Here is a 24,494-nt window from a genome sequence, read left to right as displayed (position 1 = left end):
TGGTTGTTTTAAAGTGTGTGACACCTCCCCACTCTCTCTCTTGCTCCTCCTACTCCCACCATGTAAGAGGAACCTTCTTCCCCTTCATCTTCCACTGTGATTGTAAGTTTCCTGAGGCCTCCTCAGAAGTTGAGCAGAATTCATAGTTGAGCAGATACTAGCATTATGTACAGCCTGTGGACCCATTGAGTAATTAAACCTCTCTTTTTCTAAATTACCCAGTCTCAGGTATTTCTTCATAGCAATGAGACAGTGGACTAATACAAAGAAATCCTAGGGGATTTACATTGCAGGAGAACAAAACCACACAATTTTCAGGTTTCCTTCTAGATTCATTAAACAAATGTTAAAATAGTTTAACTTTGGTAAAAGGAACAAAATATAAAGACAGAATAATTTCAGTGAGCTCTTTTAATAGTGGGTCTGACTTTAGATTTTCAAGGTTAGCTTTTTGGAGAGAGAAGATTTTCCCTTTATTTTAGCTTCTGCTAAAGCACATCATGAGACACTTCAAATCCAAAGTCCTTTTTCAGTATGAGAAAACTCTTTCATATACACTTTGCTTCCTAACTTTTTCTATTCCTTTTTCTTTTGAAGAATTATTAAGCAGGAAGAAGGATGTCATAGAAATCAAAAGTAAAATGGACCTGGGCCTGTTAGGGTAGGCCATGGTGTCCAGTGAAGGAGTCCATGCCACTGGTATTTGTTTCTGCACAAAGAATATGGTGATGTGCTCCAGTAGTTTGGGGGATTGTATTCTATTTTCATGTTGCTGATAAGGTCATACCCAAGACTGGGCAATTTACAAAAGAAAGAAGTTTAATAAGATTTATAGCTTCACATGGCTGAGGAGGCCGCACAGTCATGGCGGAAGGCAAGGAGGAGCAAGTCACATCTTAGGTGGATGGCAGAAGGCAAAAAAGAGAGTTTGTGCAGAGAAAATCCCATTTTTACAACCATCAGATCTCATAAGACCCGTTTACTATCACGAGAACAGCATGGGAAAGACCTGCCCCCATGATTCAATCATCTCCCACTGGGTCCCTTCCACAACACATGGGAATTATGGGAGCTAAAAGATGAGATTTGAATGGGGACATGGAGCTAAACCATATTATTATGCCCCTGACCCCTCCCAAATCTCATATCTTTACATTTCAAAACCAATCATGCCTTCCCAATAGTACCCCAAAATCTCAACTCATTTTAGCATTAACTCAAAAGTCCACAGTCCAAAGTCTCATCTGAGACAAGGCAAGTCCCTTCAGCCTATGAGCCTGTAAAATCAAAAGCAAGTTAGTTACTTCCTAGATACAATGAGGGTACAGGCATTGGGTAAATGCAGCCATTCTAAATGGGAGAAATTGGCCAAAACAAAGGGCTACAGGCCCCATGCAAGTCTAAAATCCAACAGGGCACTCAAATCTTAAAGCTCCAAAGTGATCTTCTTTGACTCCATGTCTCACATCCAGGTCACACTGATGCAAGAGGTGGGTTCCCATGGTCTTGCCAGCTCCACCCCTGTGGCTTTGCAGGGTACAACTTCCCTCCTAGCTGCTTTCATGGGCTGGATTTGAGTGTCTGCAGCTTTTCCAGGTGCACGGTGAAAGGTGTCAGTGGATCTAACATTTTAGAGTCTTGAAAATGGTGGCCCTCTTCTCACACCTCCACTAGGCAGTGCTCCAGTAGGTACTCTGTGTGGGGGCTCTGACCCCACATTTCCCTTCTGCACTGCCGTGGCAGACGTTCTCCATGAGAGCCCCACCCCTGCAGCAAATTTCTGCTTGGACATCCAGGTGTTTCCATACATGCTATGAATTCTAAGTGGAAGTCCCCAAATCCCAGTTCTTGACTTCTGTGCACTGGCAGGCTCACCACATGGAAGCTGCCAAGGCTTGAGGCTTGGACTCTCTGAAGCCATGCCCAAGCTCTATTTTGGCCCCTTTCAGCCACGGTTGGAGCAGCTGGGACGCAGAACACCAAGTTCCTAGGCTGCACATATAACTGGGACCCTGGGCTGGGCCCAAGAAGCCACTTTTTTCCTTTTAGCCCTCTGGACTTGTGACAGGAGGGGCTGCCATGAAGACTTCTGACATGCTCTGGAGACATTTTCCCCATTGTCTTGGGGATTAACGTTCTCCTCCTTATTACTTATATAAATTTCTGCAGCTGGCTAGAATTTATCCTCAGAAAATGGAATTTTCTTTTCTATCATATTGTCAGGCTACAAATTTTCCAAACATTTATCCTCTGTTTTCCTTTTAAAACTCAATGCCTTTAACAGCACACAAGTCACCTCTTAAATGCTTTGCTGCTTAGGAATGTCTTCCGCCAGATACCCTAAATCATTTTCCTCAAGTTCAAAGTTCCACAAATCTCTATGACAGGGGCAAAATGCCACATTTCTTTGCTAAAACATAACAAGAGTCACCTTTACTCCAGTTCTCAACAAGTTCCTCATCTCCATGTGAGATCACCTCAACCTGGAACTCATTGTCCATATTCCTATTAGCATTTTCAGCAAAGCCATTCAACAAGTCTCTAGGAAGTTCCAAACTTTCCCACATTTCCCTGTCTTCTTCTGAGCCCTCCAAACTGTTGTAACCCCTGCCTGTTACTCAGTTCCAAAGTAGCTTCCACATTTTCATGTATCTTTTCAGCAACACCGCACTCAACTGGTACCAATTTACTGTATTCGTTTGTTTTCAGACTGCTGATAAAGACATACCCGACACTGGGCAATTTACAAAAGAAAGAGGTTTAACTGGACTTACAGTTCCACATGCCTGGGGAGGCCTCACAATCATGGTGGAAGGCAAGGAGGAGCAAGTCACATCTTAGGTGGATGGCAGCAGGCAAAAAAGAAAGCTTGTGCAGAGAAACTCCAGTTTTTAAAACCATCAGATCTGGTGAGACTCATTTACTATCACGAGAACAGCATGGGAAAGACCCACCCCCATGATTCAGTTATCTCCCAATGGGTCCCTCCCACAACTCGTGGGAATTATGAGAGCTACAAGATGAGATTTTTGTGGGGACACAGAGCCAAACCATATCAGGGATCAAATAGAGAGTCTCTGGGCATGCTATGTAATATGGGCGGAGTCCTCATCTTACATCTTACTGATGAGGCCCCTCCTCATCAGTGTTGTCTTTCTCTAAGACTTCAAGGGATGGATTTCAACAGAGAACCAATGGGTTGGTTGAAGTAAATGTGGTTTTGCCCTGATGTTCTTCTTAATCCTGATCTCCCACTGTATTTTGTTGTGAGCCATGCACTCCAAACAAAAATTTTGAATCACTATTTTTTGAATATATTCTTCTTCTTTATCATTTCCATGCCTCTTTTAACACTATTTGCTCTATCCACAATCCCCTAGCCAGACCAAATTTATTTTTGTTGAAGCCATTTTTGACTCTTTTAGGCCAATGATTTCTTTTCATCATTCCTTATGCATGCATTTTTCTGTAGCTTTCAGATTATGATTATATTATTCTCTCTGACATTGCTTATAGATTTACCATTTTTAATGTTAATATTTATGTTTTTCTTCCCAAAATAGACTATAGGTACCTTGGATACAGAAAGTACACAGAATTTGGTTTTACCACTAACATCTCCCAAGTCCCAACATCACTCTTGGTATGGTTCCTTGTACTTGTTGGGCATTAAGTCAAGTCAGTGCAAAGTTCAAGCATAAATGTACATACAGGACAGACAGCACATACCAGACCTTCTGGGGCAGTATAGAAGCTAATAGAGTAAGATCTGTAGCAAGAACGTACACACTGACCCCCAGAGACCCATTCATTCTAGGATGACACAGAAAGCTGTCAGGACATTGGATTCTAATAAATGCATCTCAAATCCTGGGCTGTGGAGAGTTTAAACTGCATGAGTAGAGAAGTGTTGGTCCCTCCTCTCCTAGTGACATCAGGCACTAGGATACAATAGCAATATAACATGGCAAGAATTTAACTCCAGCCCTAGTGTGCTAGATTAGGGTCTGAGTGCAATGGATGCAGCAGGCTCTTCCCTGACACGATCAGAGACTGAGTTATGATAGCGCCCTTTTGTCAGCTCAGTGTTCATCTGTGCAGGTAAGATATGGTTGTGAGCTGGGATCCAGCGTGGCTATTGAGTATGACTCTGTACTTTAGGTACTAGATTTTAGTCAATTTCTTGGGGTATTTAAAGGAGGGCAACTCCTTTTCTCAGAGACTGGTCTGCGAAAGATCAGTCTTGTATAAGACACAACTACTCTTATGTTTGTTAAATTAATCATATAAAATTGCTGATAACAGACAATTTTTGACCTACAAAATTCAGTGTTATAAGATTCCACTTAATAGACTGATAGATAGCTAGATAGATACTATACATTTATATGCATAGAGACAAATATCCACAAAGTTAGCTAATATCATAGGAAAATAACAGAAAAATGAGTTATTAACCTATTTCAAACTTACAGAAGCAGTCTCTAGGATTCTTGAGACATATCAAATATCTTTTCAGAATATTTATCTACTTCTAGTCACTTTAACTTTAATATAATATCTTTTAAGACTTTTCTTTTCAATATCTAAGCTTCCTGAAATGTCCTCACTTTCATCCTCAAGGACAGGGTCATAATATTCTAGGAAATGTGGAGATTATATATGAACTCCTGTTTTGTTTGTATGCCTCAAAACCCAATAATAATCCTTTAATAAAATTCTGGTATTTGCTCTTTGTGCCTGATCATTTCCCAACAAAGGTACATTAAAAACCACAGCTCATAGCTGTGAGCTAAAATACCTTTGAGAATGCCACACTGGGCAGGGTCTCGCTGCAAAGCCTTCCCTTTGCCCATCCACTTTTTGTGAATTTTGTTTTTGTTTTTGGATAAAAAGGCATCAAATATGAAACTTAAAATGGCAATACTGAGTGACATCTACTATAATTTTGAGTAGCTTTTCCTAATTAGGTTTGATTTCTAATAGTGTTGACTAGGAATTCCAAGTCTTTAACATTTGGAGATTGAATGTTGACATCCAAGGCTGGAGTTGAGGAAACCCTGCTAATGACACCTTTATTGATTGAATTAGTAAACTTGCTGTTTGGATTTTGTGGCTTGAGGCATGAGGACAACACCATAGAGTTCATTAGATATTTATTGGCCCAAAGTGTTTTCTTATAACCAAATCAGTAAGGTGAGACATAAAACATACAAAACCCTATGCAAAACAATTATAGTTAGCCTTGAGATGTATTTGAATCAGTCATTTTTGTGTGTATGTAAATAATTTTATTTATCTACAGAATATGTTGCTTCATATACTTTTCAATGACTATTTCTCAGATAGATCCTTGGGAATTCTTAGATGCTTGACTTTTATTTAAAAGCATGTCTCTTCATAGCTGTCCAAAAATCATGGATAGTATGACAATTTGGTTGCTACCAATTTTTCTTGTATGATTAATGTATAATAAATTTACTTGTATACTAATCTATTATTTTCTCAGAAAAAAATTACTTTCCTGTAAGTTGAATTACCAGGTCAAATGATATGTGCATAAATTTAATTTATGTACAAAATGTACTTAGCCACAATGAAACTTGCAAAAAATAGAGATCTTTAAAGCCGCATTCTGTAACCACAATGAAATAAAATTAGATATTAACAATAACAGCCACAACTAAAATTGTTAGGCATTTTAAAATTTAAAATAAAAAGAATCTTATAAAAATTTAGAAATGACAGAAACAAGAACACTGTCTATAATGCTTATGAAGAATGTTTTTAACCATTTTATTATTTAGAAAATGATTTTGTTACCTGGCAGTATTTAAAGTACATAAGCAGTTTAATTTAAGAGCTAGAAAAATAAAAATTTAGGTAAGCTAAAAGAGGAAGGCGTTGATAAAAATTGCAGTTAAAATTAATAAATTAGAGTTAAAAATAGAACTGATGTTTAAAGCCAAATGCTGGTGCTTTGAAAATAAAGTAGAAATGCTCATGACAACAAGAACTACAAATAGCAAGAAAGAGATTTAACCATACTGATGGAAGAGATCAGTATCCTTCTGAGAGTATTTTTATGACTAGCTGGTCATGAACCTGTAAGTTCAGAACAAATACATGTTTTCTCCACAAATTATTAAAATGGAGTCAATGAAGTCAGACATTTTAAATGCATCAATGACCATAGAAAAAATTCAGACCTTTTGGGGATATACATTACGGAAGTGTGGGGTCCATATGGCTTCATTGGACCTTCAAGTAACAGATTATTACTATGTTATGCTACTATGCTTTGGGAAGCATCTCACTTCATTTTAAGAAACAACCATAAGCCTAGCTTCCAAATATGATAAATACATAAACATAGCATATTTGTTTTTAAATGTAAATATAAAAATTTTAGGCCAGGCATGCTGGCTCATGCCTGTAATCCCAGCACCTTGGGAGACTGAGACAGGCAGATCACCTGAGGTCAGGAGTTTGAGACCAGCCTGGTCAACACGGTGAAACCCCATCTCTACTATAAATACAAAAATTAGCTGGGTTAGTATATATATATACACTAACTTTTAAACAACATTTGTAAATAAAATCTAGAACATTAAAGAATAACATCAAAAGAAAAAGTAGAGTTCGTTCCAGGAAGACAAGATTGGTTCAATTTTAGGTAATTAATCAAAATTTACTATATTAACAATGTGAAAAGAAAACTGGTTAATCCATCATTATGTTACAAGTTTTGATTAGCAATATTAGCCATTTTTTTAAATTTAAGCAAATTATAAATAAAAGAGCACTTCCTAAGCATGTATTTATAAGAAACCAGCTAATTCTAAAAATTATATTCAACAGAAAAATATTCAAGTACATCCACAAGGTAAGGATCAACACTGTGATTCTTTAATGTTTTAAAAATCTAGTCCGCGGCTGGGCACAGTGGTTCACACCCACTGTGAACCACTGTGAACCCACTGTAGTCTGAGCACTTTGGGAGGCTAAGGTGGGAGAATTTCTTTAGTCCAGGAGTTTGAGACTAGCCTGCGACAACATAATGACATCCTGTCTCTACAAAAAAAAAGTTCTAATTAGCTGGACATGGTGGCTGTAGTCCTAGTTACTCAGAAGGCTGAGGTGGGAGAATTGCTTGAGCCCAGAAGTTCCAGGGTGCAGCGAGCTTTGATTGCCCCACTGTGTTCCACCCTGGGCAACAGAGGGAGACCCTGTTTCAGGGGAAGAATAAATATAGTCCACTTAATAAAAAAAAGTCAGACTTGAATAATACAAAACATGATTATTTACAGTCAATATGGCTGGATACAAAAAAAGACTCAGTTTAAAACTTAGAACTAACGGGTAAACAATAAATTTCTGTGAAATGAGATGATGTGAGTAAGAATAATTATATTGCATATAAATAACAATTATTTTTTTATTTTATAATAATAAATTTTATATATTATTTTATAATAATTTATAATTATTATTATTGCATATAAACATTATTAAAGTTTATGAAACTCCAGTCATACTCATAATTCAAAATATTGTAACATGTCTAATAGTAAATATAACAAATAAGATACAGCATGCCTCTGGAAGAGATAGCTCAATATTGTTAAATCTATCCAAATTTTCCTGCTATATATGTATGTGGTATATATATGTGTGTTTACATATGTAAATGATAAGCAGTATATTAATGTGCTATAAGGAAGAAGAATGGATAATATGTATTTAAAATCATCTGGAAAAGTAAGTGGTAATTAAAAAGTATTTCCTATTGAAAAAAAGAAAAAAAACAAGAAGAAAAAAAGAGTGAATAGAAGTTTATCATCCCATCAGAAAGTGAAATTATTGTAAATTACTTTTTGTTCAACAGCAGTGTACCAGTGATAACACAAAGAAAAATAATCAGTGAAATAGAATGAAAAGTGCAGAAATAGAAATAAGACTATATCTGAATCAAGTACTTACTAAATTTAAATTTTATGTTAAATGAAAATTGATGTATCATTGCTACATGATATAAGAACAATTGCTTATTTGGGCGAGGAAATTAAGTTAGATATTGACTACTAAGTAGATGCATACCAAAAATATAAAAGAAAATTACAAATACATTAAATTAAAAATAAGATCATACAAAAACAATGGAGAATGGTCTTGAGGTATTACTTCCTACCGACGTAATTTAAGGGCATGAAACCTTATGTAGAAAGAATAAACAGGGTTTTATGAGTGGGAATTGTCCCATCTCCACCGAGGAGATGGGACAATTCTAGAAGAAATCCTCCTGCAAGGAGTGGGTGTTTCATCCTGATCTGAAAGATGAGAAGATGCAAGTTCACCCAAAGAGAACCAGGAAGCACTTGGGCACAAGGAACTACGGAGAAGACCATGAGTCAAGAACTAGCAGAGGATATTCAAGGAGCAGAAAGGAAGCCGGGGTGTGGCTGGATGCTAGTTCATTCTTGGAAAGTTATAGGAGATAAGCTGGAGGATGCAGGCAAGGGGCTGCTCCTCAGCAAAGGGCTTTGAGTGTCCTAAGGGATAACTTTTAGGTTTTTATTCTAGGTGCTGTGATCTCTTATGAAACGTTTTAAGTAGAAGAGTAATTTGGTATTACTTCAGATGAAACGAGTCACTCTAACTCTTATGAGGAATGTGAGGCACCCAAAGTGGAAAAAGCCAAGTCAGCAGGCTATTGAGAGTTCAGTGAGAATTGAGGAGGGTTCTACTGAGGTGGCGGCATGGGAAGTGGAGAGAGGAGGAGGGTTTCGAGCACACTTCAAAGGTAGGACAGGTAGTACTTGGTTATGAATCTGATGTGGCAAGGAATGTAAACAAAGAACTAAGAATCTTCTCTTAAATTTTGATGAAATGTGGTCTAGAGAGACCATTAATTTTAATCTCACCTCTTTTGATAGGCCAGTTTTATGTTTGTTTTGTTTAAGGCACCTCTCCTTCAGATTTGTAGCAGGTGCACCAAGACAATTTGTTTTTCAAAAATAGCACATTGTTGTACTTTTATTTTTTTGCAGGAAAACATTAGATGCATGAAGATATCGTAATTAAACCTTTCATTAAAGAAGGTCAGGCATCCTGCTCATTTCTCACTGTTTTTGAGGGGAGCTCATCATATTAATGGTTGCCATAGCCTTAAAGTGCCTAACTCTTGTCTTGCCACTTCTGGTGTAAAGGCTTTTTCTTGATTCTGTAAATCCAGATATGCTTACAATACTGCCATTTCTCAGCCCTATGACTTTTTATACCAAGCATTAAATAAATGCCAATGTTTCAGATTTGTGGGACCAAATGAGAGGGCCTAAAGTTACCTATATGGGTTACAGAATGAATATTTCCAGTATCCCATTACATGATTTCTGCCTGGAACTAGTAGTTGTGCAGTGAATCAAAGATAATGGTTGAATCAAGAAAGTACAGTTTTCTAACCTCTTTTAGTTATATAAAATTGAATTTTACTGTGGTTTTATCTCAAAGCCTGTAATACCAACAGAGGTAGACTCAGGTTATTTGTGGTTTCCAGAGCTCTGAAGTGCCTAACCTTTGGTCCTGCCATTTCTGGTATTCAGTGTTTAGCAAACCTCACTCTGAAGGGAGGCTGAACTATCTCGGATTTTCAGAGTTCACATTAGACTCATTCTATTTACACAGGCTTGTCCATGTCCTCAGAGGGCTCCTTAAGCTAACTTGTAACACTGAAGATCTAACAAAGTGAGCCTATGTGAGCTTCTTTCCTTGATTTGACTCAAGATCAAGAATTAGAATGACTGTCGCAGAAGCAGTAGTGGCTGTTATTGGTCAGGGAGCTTTGCTCCCTTTTTTATGATAATTCCTAATGATTAAATATGCTTTGTCACATAGTAAGCCTTAAGTTAATATAAAGTTTAGGCTATACAAAGATTCCTATAAATTAATTAGAAGCATAGAAAAATGTTTTTGTTGTTGTTATTGTTTTGTTTTTTGTTTCTTGGTAGAGACGGGCTCTTGCCATGTTGGCCAGGCTGGACTCAAACTCCTGGCCTCAAGCGATCCTCTCACCTCAGCCTGCCAAAGTGCTGGGATTACGGGTGTGAGTCACTATGCCTGGCCAGAAAATTGTTAACATGTTGTAAATGTAGCAAATAAATAAGTAAATAAATATCTGGTTGACCAACATTTATCTTCTGTCTTAAGTTTTATGAGTACTATGCCTCTAAGCATTTTTAAGAGATCTCAGGTGATTTAAGATATACCACAAGGTGTATTTCTTATAATACATATTAAATCCATTTCATTTAAAGCCACATTCAATTGCTGAAGTAATGAAGTAGTAACACATAAAGACAAATCTATACAAAGTTTTGTTCATTTGATTTCATAGAAGGTAAAGAACAAGTAAACAAGGGGAAAATTCACTCAAAGAACAATTTAACTTTGTTTCATTTTATTTTCTTTTAATTGACTGAGCTGATTGATTTAACTCTGGACTTTATAGCCCTGTCAAGTATCAGAATCACAAAATACATGCCACAAACTTTCCCTTAAGTTTATTAGCCAGGATGATTGTAAAGCTCTTTTGTTCACACATGTTGATGTAACAATGAAATTAGCCCTTCGATTGCTACTTTCTTTGTGGCAATCTGCATAGTATTACCAATAAAGTGACTTTACTTGTGGAGCCATCTCTTTGGCAGTCAACTCAGTCTAATTAGATTTTTCTCCTAGGAAAACTGTCAGTCTTTATTACTAAGTAATTAGTCCACAGTAGAATATTAAATATTTTAAAAAATCATCCACATGATTTCTTATTTAGGATGTAAGTTAAAAACCATAATATTTAGAAAGAAAATTTATAAAGAGCACACAGTCATAATTTAAATTCTGTTACCAGGTTTTAGTTTTTAGCCAAGAGTACATTTTGCATTTATTACAGAAGAAAATATGTTTTGTTCTTTCAGAGCAATATATACCTCCTTTCAGAGCCATTTATAAAATCTAATAAGCTCCTGTGTAGTGCTTGTAAATTAGCATAAAGTTGACATTACTCCAAAAGATTGATATGATTTTGCATAACTTAAGGAATATTGAGATCAATTCTTGAGCATTATTTTGTGTATACCTTGTTGAATATTTTCTGTAGATATGTGGAATTCAAATTACTAGTCAATTTAAAATAATTCACCTTTCTAGAATGTAGAAATATACGTTGTCTATTTATCACTAAACATTTATTTACCACACTACTGCTAAAGGAAAATCATCTTAATACTTTCTTTGTCTTTTAATGATTATTGAAATAATATTTGTGGTTTTATCAATCATTGTATAAGAGGCTGATTTTTATTATCAACCTAAGAGATTTATTAGCTTAAAATATACGGTAATATTTTTAATGCTGCCAGATTATCACAAATGAAAATTATATGGTATTTTCATAAAGCATGATTAAGTTAATTCAAACATAACAGGCCTCTAGGGAATACACATCACTGTGCCAAGTCACAGGAAATCTCATGTTGATGTCCTTCGATTAGTTTTGACTTGTAGCCGGGGTTTTTCCAGGAATGTGGAAGTTTTCCTTAACTACATTTATAAACAGACAGACAGGCCCTTCTTATCCACAGTCAAAGAAAAAAATGAATTTTACCAGAAGCAAGGAAATTATTTGGTCCAATTAAACCATGTTAGTAACTTTATTACTGGTGCCCACCACTTTTGGTCATACAGTGGCCCATTTCCTCTTTTCTCTTGCCTTTCATCTCTATCAGAATCTTCAACTAAAAGCAAAAGTGTGAAACCTCTATGCAGCCCTCTAAGGACGAAGATAGAGAAGCTGAATCTACGCCCAAAGAAAGAAGGCACAGTTAGAACAGGGAGAGGCACAAGTCCAGAAGCCAATTCTATGTAGGCATGAGGAGGACAGGAGGGTAAGGCTGGAATGAAAGGCAATAGTCCCACCAAGTGTGACTCAGACAAGCTTTGTTTGATTGCCAGCCCATGGTGTGTCAGTGGACAGACCTGAGTTCAAGGAACTTCTTGGAACCCAACACAACCAACATTGTAAGTCTTGGATTGAAATGGCCTAATGAATTCTGGTCTTGATACCATCCATTAGGCACTTGCAATAGCTGGTATGTGGTCAGCAGCCAGCCCATTGCAACATCCCTCACAAATGCTTCAGTGGTTTGTACAGGGCTGAGTTTTCATGTTTGGTTAATGATATGCAAAGAGGGAGTGGACATTGGTATGACTTGGGAGACAGAAACTTATCCCAGAATGTGTCTGTCAGTGCCAGTAACATTCAGACTTTCATTCATGATGGAGAAACATTAAGAAGTTTGCCCAAGACAGGAGTGGGGCATCATTACTGCCCACCTGTAACACCACTGGCAATTGGGTGCCCGCCCACTGTGATCTCCTTCATCATAAATCCATGAGTAAAATGATGTCACAAAGCCACCAAAATCACTTCAGTGGATCAGAAACTATACATAGCCCTGGTCTCCAGCTTCTATAAATCTACCACATATTAGCTGATCCCAGAAATGTAAACGTAGGAATCAAGAGTCCTGAAAAACCCAACTATGAAATACAAGTGATTTATAAGAAATGAAATTAGGGCTCTTAGAGTCTCAGAAATGTTTTTTTTTCATCACTGCATTTCACGATCTCTGTGGCCTCTGATGTACTTAGAGAAGAATTTTTTCTTTGGTAGAGCTAAAAGTACATGGACTCATCCTCACCATGTCTAGGAGGTAGGACACATTTTATTTACAAAGGAGACATCTGGAATTAGGTTGCAGTGTTGAAGTCCCTGCTCTCCTGGAAGCTAGCTGTTTGACTTTAGAAACTTTATTAATCAGCAACTCAATTAACTCAACATTTAAATGGATATCATATTGTGATGACGAAATGATCTAATATTCTCTAATCTTAGAAAAGCACCTGACATTTAGTAGGAACTAAACAAACAATAAGCAAACAGGTTTTAGACTGCCAGTCCTACCTTCCTTCTGAGTTAAGAAAGAATGACAGTGGCTTACGTAGCTCTTGTCTGGGTGAGCAGAAGATGTCCTGTAGGATAAATGGGCATCTGACATCCTTAATTTCAATTACATGATGCTGGACAGATGTCTGCTACAGAAACTTAGGAACACTCTGGAAGTATCAATTGTGTAAAATTCTTGTGTTACCCATGGTAGTCTAGTACTAAGGTCATCACAAGGCTTTTTCTTTAACTATTTCAGTCATTTGTGTGCATGCGTTTAGGATGCAGGGAGACACCATCCCCCACCAAAGGAACAAACAAAACACACACACACACACACACACACCACACATACCACTCACACGCACACACACACACACACACACACACCAATTCCTGGAAACTAAGTGATTAATTTAGAATTTTACATGATAATTTTATGCTAGTTAATATGTTCATCAATTAAACTAAGTTTGAAGAGGCAGAGAAGTAATAAATAAGATATTTGAACCAAAGATGGAAGATAGATGATGTAATCTGATAACAGGAGATTCACTCTTGGTGTTATTTAGGGACGATGGAGGAAGAAGAGCCTAGAACTGACAATGAAGAACACAAAGAATGTCTTTGCTACTTCCAGACCCAGTGGTAGAAAAGCTATTTCAGAAAAGTGAAATTAAACAGCTTCTACAAAATATTAGATGGAGAAACTGTATCTTCAAGGAAAGCACACATTTTAATGAAAGCAAGAAAACAAAGGAAATATTCAAATAAACAGGATTTTACAATGTATGGCCTTTTATGACTGGCTTCTTTCACTTAGCACAGTGTTTCTATGGTTCACGTATATTATAGTGTGTCTCAGTCCTTTCGTTTATCTGCTCATCAGTTGACGGACTTTGGGTTGTTTCCCACTTGTTGGCTATTAGGAAAAATGGCACCACGAACATTTGTATAAAAGCTTTTGTGGAGCATATGTTTTCTTTTTCTTTTCTTTTTTTTTTCCTTGGGTATGTACCTAGAAATGAAATTTCTGGGTCATATGATGACTCTATGTTCATTGTTTTCAACAACTTTTCAACTGTCTTCCAAAGTGACTGTACCATTTTATATTGCAACCAACAATGTGTGGAGGATTCAACTTCTCAAAATCTTCTCCAACATTTGTTATTATCTATCTTGTAGGGTCTTGTAGGGTTTTCAAATCTGCCATGGTTTCAGTTAGAGTTTGTTGCCACCTAATAGTATATGTAGGCTGTAGCTTAGATATGGATAGGAAAGACTATGGGTGCTGACTTGCAGGAGAGGAGCAGTCATCTCAAGAATCTTGTGTTCAGATGACCACCATTTGCTTGATTGGAGAGTCGGGCTGGGAGAACAAAGAGGACCTGGGAACTCTGCCCGTTCCCTTTCTGAGAAGGAGCTGCTTATGATTTCCCAGGACACCTTTGTACTCTCTCCCTTCACCCTTCAACTCAAGGTAGAAACATTAGCCAAGTCCAGCTTGAGAATTGTGGTGAGGCAGAGGACAGGAGCCAAGAGCTAATCATGTATGACCTAAATTTATGTTCTTTTTACTTATCTGTTTTTGTTTTCCTTCCCTAGAATGTGACCTCTAAGTGAAACGATTTTGTGTATTTGGTTTATTGCCTTCCTCTTGTTCCTAGAACAAGGAACTTAAGATCCTATAGTAGGCAATCAGTAAAATACTTATTGAATGAATGAATGGTTGATACATTCTAAAACAACACACAGTTTCAGAAGAAAGGCATAATAACGGGGAAATTTCTAAGGATTAGGAAGTGATATCTCAGGATTTTAATTCTAAGCTGAAAAATTCATTTTTACACATGCAATAACTCAGTGAATCAAAAACAATTAGCAAGTCTCAGGGGAAACGAATAAAAATAAACAAAAATATTAGCTAGACAATTTCAATAGAATTAATAAAGTGGTAAATATTAAAAATAATTTAGAAGTACAGAATCTATGAAAAAACTGGGAATAAATATTGAATTTATTTTTAGATATAAATAAGACTAAGTAATTGTAGAAATCATGGCCACACAGCACAATGTAAAGGCTGTAAACTATGAAAAGGCAAAATCATAAACATTATATTCAAGGAATAGAGAAGGAAAATTAGTGGGACAATTTTGTTATCTTTCATAGCTCTCTCTCTCTCTCTCTCTTTATTTATCTCTACATATTTTACATAATTCTAACTACATTTTTAATATTAAAAGGGTCAAATAAATAAAAATATATATATAATAATTATATAAATTATAAAACTATATAAATGTATAGTATACTTATATATTTACCAGTATTATTAATGTGTTAAATATTACATATTAAAACTTAACAAATTAATAGTATTAACATTTATATATCAACTATATAAATATAAAATTAAATATAAATATAAAATTATAAAAATATATATTTATACATAATTACTTTTTTATTTTTTACATAATTCTCACATTTTTAACATAAAATTTGTTAATATACATAAACATATGATATTAATATATACTTGTAAAGAATACTTGTATATTATATATTATGTATAATAATTTTAATATTCTATATATTCATGTTTAGAATATAAATATATTATATATTAATATATAATAGAATAGATAATTAGTATAATATTACTTATATTAATTGTTAATATTATATGTAATATTAATACACAAAAATATTTTATAGAAAATTAATTATATTAATTATGAATATTGGATATAATATTAATAATCAAAAATATTTTAAAATCAAAGCTTTATGACCAATATTTCATAAGGATATTTTTGTGATTTTCTTCTTAAACTTAGAGAAATCTCTTAAGATTTAATAACTCTTAGGATGATGAAACAAATGGATGAAATCCAGCAACTCTTTCAATTATATACAAATTGTTTTGCAATTAGCTTTATAAAATATTTAATTTGAATAAAAATGCTTTAATTAAGATGACATACGTTGCTTCTGTTGTTGACTGTGTCTATCTAACCGGTTTGTTCATCAGTTACTTCAACATTCCATTTCTTGATCTTTCAATGCATCCCTCTTTTTCTCTTCACATAAGCATAAAATCGTATCTGGGAAGATGTACAGTCAACGTTCCTTTTTCAGCTTTTTACTTTCTTGTGTTTTTGGAAATTTTTGTAATGACCATGAATCATTTGGCTAGCAAGTGTTAAAGACATTTTATCTTTAAAAATTAAAAAGGAAAAGGTAGGCAAATAAAAAATACAATATTGGAATAGGAATATCAGCCAAATATGTAAATGCTTTTACCACGTAGATTATTTAACACGAGCAATTTAAAGTCAATTTTATTGCTAAACACATATTTTCATAAATATTGCATTGATTATTCACCCCAGTTAACCTGGGCATTATGCCTATTCTACACACACTGACTAATGCCATGACAATATTTTCTTATCAGTCTTTCAGAATCTAACAGTTTCGTGTTTGACTGGTCTAGCTATGAATCATGTACTTATTTTTTATAATTATTTTGAATGTTCTAATAGTTTTTCTTAAGTCTTGAAATATGTTTACTTATATTTTTACTGGTAAAGAAAGAATGAAAGAGAAAATTTAAGTTGGTCGCATTGAGACCTGAGTGGATACTATTTTTTTTGCTTCAAGTCTATGCACTGATACACCATTGATAAGCACCCTTATCAAAGCTAGCTCTAGGTGACATTTGGCTGGACCTTTTCCTTTAATTCAAGCTTCATTCCCCATCCCCCACTCCATACCTAGGTCATGAACTGACCTGTGGACATATGCTCTGACTTACATCCAGCTGTGCTTCATTCTTTGTGTAAATTCAGTTCTCTTTGACTTTCAAATGGAAAGATAAATATTTTCCACTCTCGTCTGGTTCCAAGCCATTTTCTATGTGGTGTTAAGCTCTACTTAAAACCACCATGCAAGCACCTATACTATATGGTAGGTAACTACAATAGCCTCTGTGATTCTCAGTTCACAGGACTTCCCTGGGCTGCATGGTTGTTTTTCATTGTTTATTTTATCAGTGCCTTATAGATTCTGACCATCTTCACTTAGCCCTAGCCTTTCACTATTTTGATTTGGTAACCTAGATAGAGTTAATTTGCATAGTTTTTATCCTGGAATAAATTCCTGAACAAACACACATGCACCCTTTTCAAGAAAAAAACTCCTAATTACTAGAAACACTCAGATCATCTGCAGACAAGATAAGAAATTTCAGTGGACATTTTAATAAAGGTCCCAATTTTAATCAGGACATTTTAATGTCCTTTAATCAAGGACATTTTAATCAAGGTCCTTTTCTTTTTTTTTTTTTGAAGAATTGTAATGGAAGGTGAAACATAGCTTTACCGATACAATCCTGAACGTAAAACACAATCAAAGCAATGGCTACCAAGAGGTAGAGTTGGTCCGGTCAAAACAAAGGAGGCCAGTCAAGAGCAAAGTTTACAGCAACAGTTTCTTGGGATACTCAAGGCATTTTTCTTGATGACTTTCTGGAGGGTCAAATAATGATAGCATCTGATTATTATAAGAGTGTTTTGAGAAAATTGGCTAAGACTTTAGCAGGAAAATGCCTGGGAAGGCTTCACAAGAGATTATTTTTCCACCATGACAATGCTCCTTATTGTGCTCATCAAACAAGGAAAATTTTGTAAGAGTTTTGATTGGAAATCATAAGGCACACACCTTACAGTCCTGAATTGGCTTTTCCTGACTTCTTTTCGTTTTCTAATCTTAAAAAAAATTATGGCATTTATTTTTCTTCAGCAAATAATATAAACTAGACTGCATTGACATGGTTAAAGTTCCAGGACCCTCAGTTCTTTAAAGGTGGACTAAATGGATGATATCATTGTTTTAAAAAGTACCTTGAGCTTGATAGAGAATATGTTGAGATACTAAGTTTATAATTTTCATTTTTATCTTTTAATTTTATTTTTTCACAAACTTTTGGAAGTCACCTTGTATTTTGTAGAATGTCCCTAGATTTGGATTTGTCTAACTTTTTAAATGATTATACTGAAGTGAGATCATGGATTTGGGGAAGAGTGTCAAACATGCTCTGTGTGCTCATCTCATATCAGGTGCATGTAATATATCAACATGAGTAATTACTAGAGGTGTTAACCTTGATCACTTCATTAAGCTGATGACTGCCATGTTTCTCCACTATAAAATTACTGCTTTTCTCTTTCCATACTTAGAAGCTTATCCGTAAATCCAACTTACACTCAGGGAACTGGTGAGTGCAGTAAGCTTCACCTCCTACAGAGAAGAATGTTAAAGTCTGCATGAACATGTATAAAAATTATTAAGTGATTAATATAATTGTGGAAGAAGATGATTGAGGCTACTTAAATGCTCAATTTCTCTTTGAGGTTTTAGCCACTAATGCTGGTACACATCAATGGACCTTGACAGCCTCAATCTTCATTTTAGAGGAAATTCGTATTTTAACTAGGAATTGCTGTCATCTTAATGTTGAGGGTAATAACACAACCACCACATCAGGAAGATCTTCACAGAGATAGTTTTTAGAAAAGAGGTCATACTAATTAGAATGTTGCATTGCTATTTCAAGTAAATGCTAATTATAATTTCTATACAAGGAACTATGACCATGCCAGTAAATGTCTTGAGTTCACAGGATAATCAAAGAAATTGGTCATTAAGAGTGAGCAAACAAAAATAGCTATCGTGCATTTTTGTTTATTTTTTGTTTGAGTGGGATAGAGTGATGGTGCAAATGTTTTTATGTCTGTGACTACTACTGTTACTGCAACACATAAACACTCATATGCATCCATAGATAATGAAGTCCTATAAAAGGAGCCATTTGCTGAATTAATAGACAATATCGCACATTTCATATTTATACACATTAAATATTCATTATTATGAAAGTACTTTAAAAGAATAGTTTGGCATTATTAAAAAGAACAACCACAATTTAAAAAAATTCCAGAAAAAATAAAGCTGACTTTTTTCATTGTCAAGAAGTCTAAAATGACTCAATTTCATAGGAAAGTGACATTGCACTGTTTTTATCAACATTAGTTATTTCTAATTTTTGTTATCAAATGATGCTGATTACAGAGACATACATTCTCCTCATTCAAAGATATTTTTCAGGTCCCTGATGAAATGTTCACTAGGTATCAAAACTGAAATGAACATCTAGTAATTGAACATTCTGAACAAAATCTGTTACACTTCTAAGTGTAATTGGCAGATGAGTCACTTAGTGGATTCATTAGCACTGAATGAAACTTAAGAACTTGAGACATCTATAAATATATAATTAGGATTATTTACTTTGTTGTAAAAATTTTGTTCATAAGATAATATCAAAATACTAGAAAAATAAATAATTTGGGGACAGATGAATTTTGACGTTTCTCTAAAATCACTTTTCTTTTGTTCATTGTAAATAACTCAAGGTGAACTTTACGCCAAGAATATAGTACTGATCAGAAAGTTCGTTCATAAAGTGCTATGGGAGTGATGGGTAGTTGACTTTCATTCTGCTTTTCCTGCCCTAGCAGAATCAGTTATGCAGTTGTCATTTTAGCATATAATCGCTCTCCTTGAAATCAATATTAGCTGACAGTATTAATGAGGTGAACTATTGATAGATATGCACTGGGCTACAATGGCTGTCACTTTTCACTGCAACTTTCAATTCCAGTACTACATTAGTGATATTTTTCAGCTATTGATGTAGCTGTAGATCACTCTGTTTTGTCAGAATCACTATACATTTTTTTGATTTTGAATGCTAGTAGATATTCAGTATTATTGAGAACAAATAACATATATAAGAGCCATACTGGATTGGGACCATAGTGGAAGATTCCAAAATGTTGCCATTACTTAAAAGAGTGGATAGTTGTTGGGAGTTTTTTGTGTAATATCTACAGTTAACTGTGGCATGAAGTACATGGAGAATTATAATCCTGCAGAAAACATTTCATGAGTGCCTACTACATCCTAGGCACCCTACTATGTCAACTCTACTAGACCTCCATCAACCTTAAAAGCTTAGCATTTCTAGAAGGTTTAACATACAAAGAAACTTTTTCCATATCATACAACTAGAGTGTATTGGAATTGAATTTGAAGTCTAGTTGGCTTCCAAAACACTTTAATACAGATACTTTTCACTGCGCATCCTAGCCCTCTGATTAAATTCCTATATCATCCACTAATGTTCTATTAGTAATTATCATCATCATAGTTATTATTTGAGTATATCCTCTATTTCAGTGTTCTGGGGAAGATGCTTTGCATTTGCTATCTATTTTAACAATCATACAAGACTGTACATATGCTAGCTATTTTAATCTTCTGCACAATTCCAGAGGGAAACTTTCACTTAAAAAGTAAAGTTGGGTTTCAGGCAGTGCCATTTTTTTTTACTTTGTGACAACCCAGCTTTAATAATCATATAAAGTAAATACACCTTTCTTCACTCTACAGAAAGGCTAACCAAGACTCAGAAAGATTAAGTAATTGCTTCAGGTTCACACACCTGGTAAATAATAAACCTGAACTTTGAGTTTCATGTTTTTAACTTGAACACATTTGGAGATAATTAATTTTTTTGTCTTATTTCATTTTCTGCTGTAGAAAAAATCTCACAAATTAAAAAAATATCTCACTTGAAATGAGAAAAACATGTTATCCTATAATTATGGACGTTAGAAGTCTAAAATAGGACTGCAGGGCTGTATTACTTCTGGAGTCTTTAGGGAATAATCCTTTTCCTTGCCTTTTTCAGCTTCTAGAAGCTTCCTGCTTACATTGTCTCATGGTCCCACCTTATTGTGACCTCTGCTTCTGTTGTCATATCTCCCTCTTTGACTCTGACCCTCCCTGTGCTCTTTCATTTATAAAACTCCTTGTGATTACACTGGACCAATCCAGATAATCCAGTTTAATTCCTCTGTTTCAAAGACAACTGAGAAAACATTAGTTAGCACCTAATGATATGGTTTGGCTGTGTCTCAACCTAAATCTCATGTTGAATTGTAGTTTCCATAATCCCCATTTGTCCTAGGAGGAACCTGGTGGAAAATAATTGAATCACAAGGGCAGTTACCCCCATGCTGCTGTTCTCATGATAGTGAGTGAGTTCTCAAAAGATCTGATGGTTTCATAAGGGGCTTTTCCCCATTTTGGTCAGCACTTCTCCTTGCTGCCACCATGTGAAAAAGGATGTGTTTGCTTCTCCTTTCACCATGATTGTAAATTTCCTGAAGCCTCCACAGCCATGCTGAACAGTGAGTCAATCAAACCTCTTTCCTGTATAAATTACTCAGTCTCAGGTGTGAGAACACACTAATATACCTAAGTAACTAAGTACCGTTATTTCTACCTGCAATTTTAATTCTTCTTTGCCATGGAACCTAGCAGATTTGTGTGTCTAAGAATAATTAGGCTGTAGACATCTTTGGAGGGGGTATCATTCTGCCTATCCCAGTTTCCTACTTCCATTGGGATGTGCTCAATTTCATGATTAGTGTAAAACCTAATGAAGCCCAACTGCCTGGGTTTGAAGCCCAGCCCCACCATTGACTCACTGTGTGAGCCTGGGCATAATAGTGAGATTAACCGTGCCTCAGTTCCCCCTGGAGATAAGAACAGGATCTTCCTGCCTGATTGGTGGGAAATACAATGAGTTAATATTTGTAAAATATTTGAAACATTAACTGGTACCTGGTAAGTGCCATAAAATTCTTGAGTAAAAAATAAGAACAATTCCTTTTCTGAAAAAATATAAATTAAAAGCATTAGTGTTACATAAGCCACATAAATATTTGATAATGATTAAACTATGTATAATTTCTATTCCCAGTAATGGTAAAAAACTAATACCTGCAAGAAGGAATTACTGTTTCTTCTACTTGGCTAAAGTAAGGACAGAGGCACAGAAAAGTGAAATAAAAATTTTATATATATAGTCATATTCAGTTTAGGAAGATACACCAGTTGTCAGGAAGGCCAGTAGGAATGGGAGAACTTACAAGGTTTTCTGCCTAAAGAAAGACTTCTGTCCTAGAAACCCGGAACCATCCTCCTGAGAGCAGAAAGCAGCTCCAGGAGATGATTCATTTGGCTTCCTATCCCTTAATAATAAGCAAGTAATTTTTTCATCCTCCCTCTCAGAAAGCACATACACATTCCCCTGCACTTAGAAGTGCAACTTAGGTTGGCTGAGAGTGAGGGACAGTTCATATTGGAGGCCAAGTCACTTTTTTCATGGCCTCAACTACACACACACACACACACACACACCCCTCACAGATTTTTATGGGTGACAGAAGGAGAAAAACAGGAGGCTTGGTGGATGAGTCAGAACTGCTGAGGAGATGCTATACTTTCCCAAGATCCCAGAAGCTGAATTAGCAAGACAGCTTCTTCTCCAGTAGAACAGCCTCTCAACTGCCCTGCTAGGTACCTCCTGGTACTGGGCATCCTGCCATCATATTTCCCTTCTCCAGAGACTCAGTCCGTAGCTCTGCAGTAGGACAGAATAACCGGGTAGGTTGAAAATCCTATAGATACCTGCTCCCTATCCCAAACCTACTTCATAGGATCTGCGGAGAACTGAAGCAATAGAAAAGATCATTCCATTAGTTTTCTCTAACTAAAAATACTAGTGTGATGGAGAGGAAAAGACACTGGGTCACAGTGAGTCTATGCTATGAACCCAACTGTCATATTCTAACCAGGTGACCTTGGACAGGAAACATCACTGAAAATCTTTGTTCCTGAGTTTCCTATATGTTTACAGGGGGAAACAATATGCAACATGCAGATGTATTATAGGTTTAGTGTTCATCTATGTAGAATGTCAAAAACAGTGCCAGGATATGAACACATAAAGTAAGCTATCTGCTGTTTGTTATGCACTAATAGAATAGTGAAAAAGAAATTCTTGAGCTGATGGTAGTCACTGAGTAATCTTTAGCAATGATAACTGATCGAAGAGTGCATATGTGTGTATGCAATTTTGCACATATCACATATATATTTTTGAATGCATATACTATATATATGTACACATAGACTGTGTGTTTGTGTGTGTGTGTGTGTGTAGGTTCTGGAGGTTCTTTTAAATAATGCCTAACACAAGGAGACCAAAGGTATCTTATCATGGTTTTTATGATTCCGTAAGTCTCTACATATGGAGTTTAGGGACTTTGTAAACCATTAAGTTAGGATGCAAGATTTTGCATGTACATGAGTTTTCTAGGAAAAAAATATATTTTGTAAATAAAATCTCAATTATGTCTTGACATGCTTGCCCAACTGCAAAAGGCACTGACCACAGCCTTTTATATAGCAAGTAGACATTTTAGACGCAGGATAGAAAAATGTTTGAAGACAAGGCTGGTCTTGAGTCAAAATCAACCTTAGAATAAAATTTCATAATCACAGAATACTATGCCTGAAAGGAACCACTGAAGCTGCCGCTGGTCATTAATGTCCTATGGTGAGCTGGAGTCCAGAGAATTGAAGGGACTGACCCAAGTGATACAAGTGGATAGCATAACCACCATGAAAATTCAAAGTGTCAGAGTCTTCATTCCAAAGTTTTCCCCCTGTAACTTCATGTTTGTGTATATCTCTAAAGAGGTACTCAGATACCTATGAAAGACTAATGTGATCTCAGAGAAAAATATGTTAATACATTCTTAAAACAGTACCTATAAAATCAGCTACTATAATGCAGCAAGCATAAGGAAGATTGTGAATGTCTAGCAAATTAACACTTGACAATTCAAAGTGCCAACTAGTGCTAATTTCATTTACTGTAGTACTGTAAATGATGTAGATATTTGGCAGGCTATGACTTAATACCATCTGGCCTGAGAAATTTATGATTCATTCACACAACTAGACTTTTTAAAAGTTTTATACTGCTTTTGGTTAGAGAATGCACTTGACTGCTGGTTTGAAGGACAGTAACTTGAGGTTTTCAAGTTGAATCATTACATTTTCACATAAAGCAGCTACTTTTTATTTCTCAGGGAGTATATCTGAATATCATAATTGTTAATAAGCATTAATATTTGCAAGAGTAATGAATTATGCAAATACTAACCTGTTTGTTTATGGTTATGTTTTTCCATATTATGTTTTCATTCAGCTTTCTGTAAAGGCTAAGCCGTCAGATTTACTGTTCCAGGGATGAGAGAATCATTCCATTCTGACCAGAGATACTAGGGGAAATGAGTCTCAGTGCTAAGTAGACTTTTGAATGAAATAATAGGTTTTGAAAGACAGACACTTTGGCAAAGAGGAATTTCTCAACAATGAAACTTTTCTTTAGGAAAAGCTTTAATAGGTCTAGGGGTTTAGATTACATAGACTCAGTATGTGTGTATCATCCCATTAGGCCGAAAAATTTTAGATGAAAAGTGTATTTTTCAGGATGGCTAGGGGT

Source organism: Gorilla gorilla, chromosome 17, assembly GCF_029281585.2.
Source record: "Gorilla gorilla gorilla isolate KB3781 chromosome 17, NHGRI_mGorGor1-v2.1_pri, whole genome shotgun sequence".
Classification (NCBI taxonomy): Eukaryota; Metazoa; Chordata; class Mammalia; order Primates; family Hominidae; genus Gorilla; species Gorilla gorilla.
This window is presented reverse-complemented; position numbering follows the sequence as displayed.